Consider the following 12,249-nt stretch of genomic DNA (forward strand, 5'->3'; position numbering starts at 1 on the left):
CATTTTTCCCCATCCCCTAAAGTTATTAAACACCTATCCTAAATTCACTTTCCCAAAACTGTCAAATGTGAAAAACCCTAAAGCCCTATTCCCACACCTAAATCCTAAAACCCCCTCCTACATTTCCCTAATAAAATTTGTCCCAATAGTCCCTAATCCCTCACTATTTTTCCCTCCCTTTACTGTCCCTCATGTCATTGTTTTCTCGTGGTGACAAAGGTCAAGCACACCATCAAAGGAATTACAAGATAGTGTGACATATCAACACCTATTTGTCCAAGATAGTTTGTCCTCCAGCAGACATGACATCTGATTTGTCATATGATCATGAAGAGGAGACACACAGTCATTCGCCAACAGAGGTACATGCACCCAGGAGGCCTCATAGAGTTGGCAAAACATCCGTGAAGACCAGCAGGCTGCCCAAAGAAGCCTAAATGAGAGGACACCCATTCAGCAGGAGATAGAGGCTGATCGAGAGATTTGGCTCGAGAGGATCAACATCCACTTAGAGGAGCTATTGGACAAAGAAAAAAAGGACAAGTACATACTCAGGCACATGAAAAACCATTATTGGGCACGAAATCATGTTTGCAAGGCACGAATAAGGAATTTAAAGGCAAACCTAAGGAAGGAATCAAAAAGGCAAAAGAGGCAAAAAGAGCATGATTGACTCCGGATATTGGCCAAAACAATCCTTGGCCCACCATAGCTCTTAATGAAGAAGCTCCAGCAAATGTCAAGAAATTTGGAGCAATTTTTGACATTTTGAAGATTTTTGCACTAAAAAACAGGGTTTTTCTCCCTGTGTGCCGCGCCACGTGGCACGCGCTTTTGATAGGAAGCTCCAAATGGAAAAAAGTTTATATTTTTCGATTTTTCATGAAAAATCATGACTGCGGGTGCATGTCCAAGAAGTTTGGGCAAGTTTTGAGTCCTCAGGAGGTCAAAAACACTCAAAAAATGACCTCTTTGCCCCTAATTTCAGACACAGGAAGTAGTCTTGGGAGATTGAGGTTTTGGAGGGGAAAATGGGCACCAAATTTAGAAATGCCACTTGGTTTGGAAAGTAGACAGGTAGGTCTTTCAAAAAAGCACACTTGGGCTCAATTTGGACTTCAGGAAGTGCCTCAAAATCAGCCCCAAAGTGGTGCGATGCATATAGATTTTGGCGTGGTGCATAGAGAATTTTGGCTTATTTTTCACTGTTCAGCTCAACAATTCGCCCAGTTTTGACCAGTTTTGCTTCTTGAAGTTATTCTTGACTTTTCATGATGTAATTTGAAAACCATGATGTAATATTGGCACATTTTTACTTGTTCTAGAAGATTCATTCACCAAAAGGTGAAATGTGATTGAATGAATCAGTTTCCTACCTTATAGAGGCAAGTTGTTTTGATTGCCTAGATTTTATTGCTTTGTTTAGAATTGGTTGAAACAACTCCTAGAAGGATGAGCTCGACCCCTAGAGGTAAGGGAATGGGTTGGGCTAGTCTATATCATGTAATTCCTAAGTCATTTTCAGGGTTGGACACTTGGGATTGCTTGGCACTCTATTGTACATTCTATCTCTGCATTTTTGGCTAAGGAAAGACCAGGGTTTTGCAGCACTGTTTGGGATCCATGTGGCTTTATGTTTTGATGGTGTGCTTCTCTGAGTAATTGTAAGTTCATTAGCATTATGTGTATTATTTTCCTCTCTTTTCTTCTGAATTTGAACAAATGAGTTATTAAGGTGGAATCCATTAACTGTTATGCTCTGCCTTTGAATTTGTTTAAATTTCCATGTTTTCATCTGTTTAAGGGGATTTCTTGAGACTCTCTTGCTCTCCTTAGCTTCTCACCATTCTGATCTATCCATCTCAATCACTTTAAAGCATCTAAATGATCGCCTTCCTTGCCCCAATCATACCTCTGCAGAAACTGTGCCTCATCCCCGAGCCCAAATTTTCCTTTCCCATCTTTTCAACAAAACCCTAAAAAAATCAAATCAAATCCTTTGCACTTAATACCTATCCTAAAATTAGTTGCTAAATTAGTCATCTCCAGCCCATTGAGTATCTTTCATTGAGATTGACCCGGATGGAGCCCTCACCTGTCCTCGTAGGGCTAGCTACGAGGCTGAGCGTGGTTTGATGTGGACCTAGAACCTTGTCTTTTCAGCCTAAGAAAAATCTAGGCTCTAACATAGTGGTGACCATACTGGGGAAGAAAATGGTTTTCTTGTTGATGTCATTTGTTTTATAAGCTACAGACGGAGCCTGAAGTTATGCCAGGTAGCCTTCGAAACGCTTTTGCTTTGCATTAGCGCAAGTAGATAAACGCTGCTTCAGTCAATCTCCGGTCTAGCTTGTGATCGTGACATCTAACTTGTTAATTGCCCCAGTACATGTATCAAGTTCAAATCTGATGGTTGATGGTGGACAACGATCAGACATGACAAGGCTGAAATCATTCACCTGGTGACTTCATTCACTAAAAAATCCATAAATCAATGCTTCATGGTGACTCCACTGCAGGAAGATCAGTAGCTTTAAGGTTTTTAAGATGGATCAGGTTGCAAGAAGATACACTCCCATGAGCCGAGGTCACATCCCAGGTTTTCCGAATAAAATGCCCAAGGTAGATTGGTCAAAGAACTTTCCTATGTTCAGAAATGTGGAAGGTAATGACGCTGCTCTTCATCTGGTGAAATTTCACATTCATGTGCATAAATTAAAGATCACTTTTCCTGAAGACTGTTTGATGAAAATGTTTATGGCTACTTTGGAAGACGAAGCCCAATCTTGGTATGAAAGTTTTCCACCAGTGTCTATTTATGGTTTAAAAGATTTTCATGCAATATTCTTTGAAAGGTATAAAGAATCATATCCATCCTTGGCTTTAGTTCAGGACTGTTGTAGCCATGTTCATAGTTTTATTGAAAATCTTGAGAAAGTTTATGAAGATGATAATTTCATGGATGATGAGATCATGGAAGCTTTGTATGAAAACTTGTTTCAACAGCACACAAAACTCTTAGAGGAAAATTTGCAGCAGGATGAAGATTTTAGTACGGTGGAAGATGAAGGAATTTTGCATCTTGACAGTCAACAGGAATTACATGAAATAGATCAACAGTATGAGGAAAATTTGTCCACTCCTCCACTTGAAATTAATGAAGACAATCATTGTTTAAGCAAGAGAAAACAAACAGTATTATCTCATCTGCCTGAAGATGAGATAGATCAACTCTTGAATGGTCATGTTCCATCTCAAGTTAATGCAGATCTGCAGTGTGCACATGGTGAAGAAGGTGATGGTGGAACTTCTTCCTCTTCTAAAAAGGATGACAGTCCTGTCAACAGCTTTATAGATCAGCAGGCTGAAGATGTCCATATGGCTGAAAGTGATGAAATAAAAAGTGTCGTTTCAGATCTGTCCATAAAAGAAGACAGCATGCAAGGAAGTCCAGTTCTAATTTCAGAATGTGATAATGTCAAGACAGCTAATTCAGATCCAGATTCAGATTGTGATGACCAAGACTACCTTGTACTGAATCCCATGAAGGAGAACCCTGCTACTGTAAACATCTGGAATAAAGAAGATAGAGTTATGGATCCAAATGTTCTCATGTCATCAACACAAATCCTTCATAAAGAGGTCATCCAGTTCATAAACAACAAGATGAGTTCTGCGATCAAGTAAGTAAAGAGGTAGATGATATAAATGATATTGTTGGGTTTCACAAATCATTTGAAGTTTCTTTTCTCATGATTGATGAATGTAAGGACAATCTGACTGTCATATCATATGAAGATGATCTACAATATATTTAGACTTCAGCAGATCAGAACATTCAGGATTCCTTTTCCGAATCTTCTTCATATGTCTCATGTTTTGAAATGTTCTTTCAAGAGGAGATCTGCTCATCTACTTGTTCAGAATTTTTTGAGGACCAGGAACATATTTTTACTAAAGTACATGATGAAGGAAGATCAGAATCAAGAGAAAAAGATACCTTGTTTTTCCAGCAGGAGGTAAATCTTCATGTTTTTCAGGATCCAATGGCAGATTTGTTGCAGTCAGCAGTGAAGGTGATTATTGCAGTATTCAGTGATGAAGGAGATCATGGTCAATCATGTTTTTGGATGCCTAGTTACCAGTATCTGTTGTTGACTAGAAGATCTGATCAGGAGAATCAGTCAAGAAGCCATCTTCTTGATTGGTTACATTGGCATTTTGATATAGTTTGATGATATATTGTCTTGTAAGAAACACAGGTGGTCATGTACTACCACCAAGTTTAAGTTCAGGTCTTAGTATTTTGAGTTAGTTTGTTACAGTCAAGTTTTTTTAGTCATTTCAGTTTGCATCGAGTTAGTTTGAGTCAAAGTCTTGTGTTTTTTGTTGAAATAATGACTCCATAGCCCAATGGCCGAAGACATTGTCTGCTCTCCCAAAGATCTGCCATTCTTGGCACCTCCAAGGAGCTACCATCCCCATTGGAGCCAATGTTAGTGTCAGTCTTTCCAGCCTTCCTCCAGTGATCAAATATGCTCTTACAAAGTGATTTTAAGGTGTCAAGGTCAAATTTTGTCATTTCAATGAGTCTTCAAGCAAAATTTGGTCACTAGGTATTAGGTCTAGGGTTTGCTCTTACTTTTGTCAAAGTTGTCCAAATGTCGGTTCATGTCACCATTCAGATGAGTGTGCCATCATTCAAAGGGTTGTCTTTATCATGTCAAGTTCTAATGGGTCATTTTACACCTTGTTCATGCTTCAGTTGCGTCTAGGTAAGGTCATTTCCCTCTCCTAGGATTTTGAAGGCAATTTCTCCTGGATGGTCAAATCATTAGCAATACTTGTATCTTGATGGTCATACACCTTCCCTTATCCTTAAAGTACCTTATCAAACACTTCCCATCAGTGATATCCCCCAAATTCCTCATTTTTGCACAAACCCTAATTTCTTGCTACAAACCCTATTTTTGAGGTTAGGCCTGTGTTTTTCCCTTTTGGACCCCTTCCCCTCACTCAACTTCTGAGATTCCACTTTCGCTACTTCCTAACATCCCTCCATACTTCCCAAAATTTCCTCAAGAATTTAGAAGCTCCCTATACCCTTCATTTCGCTTCATTTCGACAAATCTCTTGTTCCACACATCGGGGTAGGTTTTACTCAAATGATATTTCTGCGCAAGGAAAGATGAATTTAGAAAAACTGAGAGAGGTTGTTGTCTGAAACAGACCAAGTAATAAAAACCTCCTTCAATTTTTACACAGGTGTCATGGTTTTAGAGAAATGTCAAAAATACAATTGCCTCGGGAGAATTGATGCACCACTGAAGTGACCTTGGGAAAATCAAGTCCTCTCCTAGCTTGGTTGGCCAAATGACTTTCTTTATGAGTCAAATGATAACCAGACACAAAGAGATTTCCAATGATCTATCATCAGCTCAATGTGGAGTTGAGGAAGACATTAAAAAGTTGACTGCAACAGAACTCTGCCTTTGGGCAGCCTTATTTGGCACATTTTGACCAGTCTTGGGCGATTTGATTTTTGATAGGGAAAATGAACTCCAAATTAAAATATTCTAGTTGGGTTGGAAAGTAGACTCCAATATCCTTCCAACGCGCTATCCTACACCCAATTTGGACATCGGGAAGGACTCCAAAAGTCGCCTGGAAAAAGGCGTAGCGCACTGGGCTAAAAAGCCTGAAATTCATTGAAATCTTCCTCCAAATTGCAAATTCTTCATTCCACAAGTACGTAGAGCCTCCATTTTTGTGTTTCATCCATTTTTGTGCTGAGTGATGGTGGTTTATGGATGCTAATGATTAAAACAAAATTCAAAACCTATCATTTTGAATTCCTCACATGTAAACTGCTACCTAGGGTTTCAAAACTTGTTTGCCACCAAAGTTACTCTTTCTCATTATTTCCTTTGTCCTTAATTCCCTTTGTTCCTTGACTCCATTGTTCCCCATCCCCTAAAGTTATTAAACCCCTATCTTAAATTCCCTTTCCCAAAACTGTCAAATGTGAAAAACCCTAAAACCCCCTCCTACATTTCCCTAATAAAATTTGTCCCAATAGTCCCTAATCCCTCACTATTTTTCCCTTCCCTTACTGTCCCTCATGTCATTGTTTTCTCATGGTGACAAAGGTCAAGCACATCATCAAAGCCCTTACAATATAGTGTGACATATCAACACCTATTTGTCCAAGACAGTTTTTCCTCCAGCAGACGTGACATCTGATCCGCCATATGATCATGAAGAAGAGACACACAGTCATTCGCCAATAGAGGTACATGCACCCAAGAGGCCTCATAGAGTTAGAAAAACATCCGTGAAGACCAGCAGGCTGCCCAAAGAAGCCTAAATGAGAGGACACCCATTCAGCAGGAGATAGAGGCTGATCGAGAGATTTGGCTTGAGAGGATCAACATCCACTTAGAGAAGCTGTTGGCGAAAGAAAACAAGGACAAGTACATGCTCAGGCACATGAAAAACCATTATTGGGCACGAAATCATGTTTGCAAGGCACGAATAAGGAATTTAAAGGCAAACCTAAGGAAGGCATCAAAAAGGCAAAAGAGGCAAAAAGAGCATGATCGACTCCGGATATTGGCCGAAACAATCCTTGGCCCACCATAGCTCTTAATGAAGAATCTTTAGCCCAAATTTCAAGAAATTTGGAGCAATTTTTGACATTTTGAAAATTTTTGCACTAAAAAACAGGGTTTTTCTCCCTGTGCGCCGCACCATGTGGCGCGCACTTTTGATAGGAAGCTCCAAATGGAAAAAAGTTTATATTTTTTGATTTTTCATGAAAAATCATGACTGTTGGTGCATGGCCAAGAAGTTTGGGAAAGTTTTGAGTCCTCAGGAGGTCAAAAACACTCAAAAATGACCTCTCTGCCCCTAATTTCACACACAGGAAGCAGTCTTGGGATATTGAGGTTTTGGAGGGTCAAATGGGCACCAAATTCGGAAATTCCACTTGGTTTGGAAAGTAGATAGGCAGGGATTTCCAACAAGCATACTTGTTCTCAATTTGGACTTTAGGAAGTGCCTCAAAATCAGCCCCAAAGTGGCGCAACGCATACAGATTTTGGCACGTCGCATAGAGCATTTTGGCTTGTTTTTCACTGTTCAGCTCAACAATTCGCCCAGTTTTGACCAGTTTTGCTTCTTGAAGTTATTCTTGACTTATCATGATGTCATTTTACAAAAATTATGTAATATTGGCACATTTTTACTTGTTCTAGAAGATTCATTCACCAAAAGGCGAAATGTGAGTGAAAGAATCAGTTTCCTACCTTATAGAGGCAAGTTGTTTTGATTGCCTAGATTTTAGTGTTTTGTTTAGAATTGGTTGAAACAGCTCCTAGAAGGATGAGTTTGACCCCTAGAGGCAAGGGAATGGGTTGGGCTAGTCTATCTCATGTAATTCCTAAGTCATTTTCAGGGTTGGACACTTGGGATTGCTTGGCACTCTATTGTACATTCTATCTCTGCATTTTTGGCTAAGGAAAGACCAGGGTTTTGCAGCACTGTTTGGGATCCATGTGGCTTTATGTTTTGATGGTGTGCTTCTCTGAGTAATTGTAAGTTAATTAGCGTTATGTGTATTATTTTCCTCTCTTTTCTTCTGAATTTGAACAAATGAGTGATTAAGGTGGAATCCATTACCTGTTATGCTCTACCTTTGAATTTGTTTAAATTTCCATGTTTTCATCTGTTTAAGGGGATTTCTTGAGAATCTCTTGCTCTCCTTAGCTTCTCACCATTCTGATCTATCCATCTCAATCACTTTAAAGCATCAAAACGATCGCCTTCCTTTCCGCAATCATACCTCTGCAGAAACTGTGCCTCATCCCCGAGCCGAAATTTGCCTTTCCCATCTTTTCAACAAAACGCTAAAAAACTCAAATCAAATCCTTTGCACTTAATACCTAGCCTAAAATCAGTTGCTAAATCAGTCATCTCTAGCCCATTGAGTATCTTTCGCTGAGATTGAGCCAGAGAGAGCCCTCTCCTGTCCTCGTAGGGCTAGCTACGAGGCTGAGTGTGGTTTGATGTGGACCTAGAACCTTGTCTTTTCAGCCTGAGACAAATCTAGGCTCTAACACCTCCTAATTTAGTCATGATGAGTTGTGAAAATTAAGCTTAACCATGCGACCTTCTATATTCCAAATTCTTAGATAAGTGATGATTGTCTACACACCTACTTTAACTAGTTATACAAGTCATAGTAATACAACAAAAAGGCAGGTTTAAAAATCTTTCATTAATTTTTATTTACTATAAGATAAAAATTATATTAAATATTGTTATTTATTTATAACTTCAAAACTATTTTAACTTTTTTAATGGTTTTTTTTAAAATTCATAATTAAAGGATATTTATATTACGTTGAACACATCATTAAGTTTCATAACAATAATATAATAAAAGTCTAATATAGCATAGTTTTTAATAAGATTATCTTTTATTCTAAATTTACAACTATAAAAGGTCAAACACAACTTCTAATAGATCTTGATTTTAAATTCTGCAATATCATTTAGAAAAGTTTCAATTTAAAAAATCATATAGCCCTAGAATAAAACACAAGCAAGAAAAGCTAAGATTAGGAGAGGATCTATGGATTCGAGGTAAGAATGTTGGTAGGGTATCAAAAAATTTGAAGAATCACCTAATTCAAGAAGATGTAAAGTCCTCTCAGATGTGTATGGCTTAAAAAAAAAAAAAACATCCCTTTAGTTTATATTTGGTCCAGTAAGTAGGGCTTGGGATCACAAGGATCCCTACCAGTGAATAGAATAACTTTAGGAGAGGAATAAAGATGGTTATGATAATATAATAGATGAAGAAAATTCCTCAAGTTAAGGGAACAAACATCAACACTATATACTAAAATGAAGATACTCATATGCCTTTCCTACCTTATTTTAAGAGGACAAATAATGATAGTGGGTAGTGATGTGGAAGCTAAAAATCAATCCTTTGATCCCCCTTCCTTAAAGCAAGACTCTTCATATGTCTTTCCTTTTCAAATACAATATTTTCTAAGGAAATTGGAAAATAACAACTTAGGAAAGGTCAAAAAAGGGGTTATCACATGATTGGAATTTACATATCTGCAATAAAATTAATTTTGAGTAATTTTAATTATCAAAATAGAGTTTTGCAAATATAAACCATAAAAGATAAGAAATTATATATTTTATAACATTATAATTTTATCTCTACCTCCCCTCCCCTCCCCTCCTCTTTCAATCTTTACTATTATTAAAAATATAATAGGACAATGACTACAATGTATTGCAATGGTGGTTGACTATGCTCTCACTAAGTTGACCATCAACCTCTTACAATGGTATTATCAAGTGGATGATAAAATAATAACAATAAATTTTTCTTTACCTTAATTTCTAATGATCCTCCTAATTTAGTCCTGATGAGTTGTGAAAATTAAGCTTAACCATGCTACCTTCTATATTCCAAATTCTTAGATAAGTGGCCATTGGTTACACACTTACTTCAACTAGTTATATAAGTCATAGTAATATAATAAAATGGTAGATTTTAAAAAAAATCCATTAATTTTTGTTTAATATAAGATAAAAATTATATTAAGTATTGTTATTTATTTATAACTTTAAAACTATTTTAACCTTTTTAATAGTTTTTTTAAAATTCATAATTAAAGGATATTTATATTAAGTAGAACACATCATTAAGTTTCATAATAATAATATAATAAAAGCCTAATATAGCATAATTTAAAAATAATATTGTGTCTTATTCTAAATTTGCAACTATAAAAGGTCAAACACAACTTCTAATAGATCTTGATTTTAACTTCTACAATATCGTTTAGAAAAGTTTCAATTTAAAAATTCATATAGTCCTAGAAAAATACATGATGGTGGGCTACTTCATCTTGGTAGGTTCCATTGGTTGATTCTAATCCATTTTGACAATTTTTTTGTTTCTTTCAAAGTCAGTGAACAATTTTATGTTTCTTGAAATCCCCACAATTAGAATTAATGGATTACACCTAATTAAGTGCACTTGATTATTCCTTTCTAGACAAACTTGAGACCATATTGCAAAGCATATTGTAGTGCTTTTCCAAAATATAGGTTTGATACTTGAATTGAACCAAATTAGTAGCCATTAATATGGCTATTTTAGAGGTTAGTTTATTTTCATGGGCATGAATTATTCATGCGGAGTCCTTAATAACACCTTTTTTGCCTTGGATGGCTTCCTTATGACTTATAAATGCCCTCCTAATTTCATAAAATTCTCTATAATTCATTTTATGATCAAAGAAATATGAGGTTGCTCCTCTACAAATCTAGCAAAGATCAAGAGTACATAAAGAGAGAAGTATGAAGTCAAAATGAATAACCCCTCAAGCAAAACTAGTGAATAAAATGTAAGATGGAAACCACTCCATTGTGGAAAACAAGTGAGTACATTGGAGCAACAAAAATATAGGCAGAGTGATATGGAACCAAAGGAGCACAACCTAACTAATACCAAAACCTAATGCTATAAGAAGTAACCTTCGGAAAGAGGGAAAACCTTATGAAATTAATAAAACTTGAAAGAGATCCCTACTAGAAAATGAATCATGTAGAGAGACTTTGTACCCTGAACAAGAACACTAGGCACTATACAGTTAAATGAAAAATAGTAGGGTGGATTAGCCATTTTACCTATGCACTAGAATAGGAAGAAACTCAAGAAAATAATCAATACAAGAGCCTGAAGTCTACCAAACAAGAAAGAGAGTTTGAGTTCCTGCAATTCCAACTTGAATAAGCTTAAATCATAACCATTATCCTATAACGATACCAAAATGAGCCTCCACTAATTCAAATGCATTCAAAATTGAATTGTGTTTTGTGTGAGATGGGGAAGGAACTCAATTTTCAATAGGTAGAAAGCTTGATTTGTATGCTACCATGTGGTTTATTAGTTCAACATTATGTGCCCTTTCCCACATTAGTAACTATGGGAGTGGCTGGTACCTAAGTTTACAATTGATGATGATTTTCCCCATTTTCAAAAGTGTATATTTATTGACACATTTATCCATAAGAGAATTGTGTTCATGTAATACATGATAATACTTAATTCCTAAGAAATTTTTTCCTACTTGGTTTATATTTTATAGAAGTGATGCTAAAATAAATTCACATGGGTTGGTGTTTAAGACCAAGTGCCTTGTGAAATTACTTGAATCACCTATTGAAAAATGCAGCAAGAAATTCTCAATTTCATTTTGCCTTGATTAAATTGAGAAAATTTGAATTTCCACATCAACAAGAATATTATATGTAGTTAACTGAGGTGACATGGCTCTTGTCACTCAAATAACTCAGTTAATTTGAGTTGGATGGTTTGAGTTCGGTTAAGCATGAGCGATTGATAATTTGTAGCAAACTAATTCTATTATATTAAGTTGTGTTCAGTTAAACTAGTTCAAACTATTGGAGGAACTAGTGGAAGGTCAGTTGTATAGTGTGAACTCAGTCTAACTCAGTGATCATCTAGTTAACTGATCTATCAACCTAAAATAGCTAGTGCATCTAGAGAATTCAAGTTACCCAATTGAGGTGGAGATTCCAAGGTAGTGTAACATTGATTTTATACTATTCTAGAGTGTACAGGTGTTGCATACAACCTGATGATCAACCTGAGGAATTGCAAAATCCATTTTGGAGAAATTCTTAAATAATAGGGGCCTAATTTCTCAAGGAACTTCATAAGGAAATAGGGGCTCAAGAAGAGGCATAAATTGACTAAGTCTGGGTTAGAGATTCTTAGTGAGTAGAGAGATATGTTATTCACTTGTAGGTTGTGCTCAGTTGAGATAATAAATTGTAATACATCTCTATTCATCATATTAATGTTAGCAGACATTGGGATTTTTAGTAGATTACTTTCCCCAAGGAAAATATTGTGTGCATGTGTGTTATTTCTTATTGCATGTCTAAGATTATTGTTCTAGATTGTGAATTGATTTCCATAGATAATTAGAGTAGGTTTGTGTCTTGTGATTTTTATTAAACTTCATAACAAATATCAAATCTACATTGCAATTTCTACATGGTATCGAAGTAATATTCACACTAGAGCAGAAATTTCGAATTTGTTTCTCAGTAGGCTTGAATTTGTAGGTCAGTGCAGCAAGATATCTTTAGACTTGGGAATATTAGCTTCAACAGGCTAAGGCTAGA

Source organism: Pinus tabuliformis, chromosome 7 (genome assembly GCF_031772625.1).
Source record: "Pinus tabuliformis cultivar Carrire ecotype Pingquan chromosome 7, CPIR1, whole genome shotgun sequence".
In the NCBI taxonomy this organism is placed as follows: Eukaryota; Viridiplantae; Streptophyta; class Pinopsida; order Pinales; family Pinaceae; genus Pinus; species Pinus tabuliformis.